We start from the raw sequence: 550 nt of genomic DNA on the forward strand, positions 1-550 counted from the left end.
GTGTGTATGGAACGCTTCATGAGTTTCTGTGTCATCCTTGTGTAGGGGCCATCCTAATTTTCTCTGTATCATTCCAATTTTAGTATATGTACTGCCAAAATGAACACAGGACATGCCAATATTTGAAGACATTTTTGGTCTTGGGAGAGAGGGCTGTTACTGGCAGCTAATGAGTAGAGGCTAGGCATGCTGCAAATATGCTACACTATACAGGGCAGGCTACCACAATAAACAATACTCCAGCCCAAAATGTCAATAGTGCAGAAGTTGAGAAGCCCTACTCCAGTGTCATTCATCCAACCTTTATCATGCAGCCCCAGATCTCTTAGTATATATCATTTCTATTGTCCTTGCCTATATTTCCACCTTGTCTTTCCTCTAGATTGCATTATGGAGAACTAATTCTGTCAGTTGCTAGGGATCATTGTTTGCCTTGCTGTATATTGCTGAGTCTTCTTTCTACACTGGGGTAATAGTGGTAGCTTGAAAGGTGAACCCTTAGCAAGAAGGGAATCTGTCTTACAAAATGTATCGTGACCCCACTTTGAGT

General features: G+C 41.6%; 1 non-coding gene across 1 annotated transcript; it reads right to left on the reverse strand.

The window, feature by feature from the left end:
* On the reverse strand, nt 1-107 carry LOC136404636 (U6 spliceosomal RNA). The gene has a single exon (XR_010751356.1). It is a non-coding gene; the product is annotated as a U6 spliceosomal RNA (small nuclear RNA).
* Between the last annotated feature and the right edge of the window lie 443 nt (nt 108-550).

Source organism: Saccopteryx leptura, chromosome 4 (assembly GCF_036850995.1).
Source record: "Saccopteryx leptura isolate mSacLep1 chromosome 4, mSacLep1_pri_phased_curated, whole genome shotgun sequence".
NCBI classification, from domain to species: domain Eukaryota; kingdom Metazoa; phylum Chordata; class Mammalia; order Chiroptera; family Emballonuridae; genus Saccopteryx; species Saccopteryx leptura.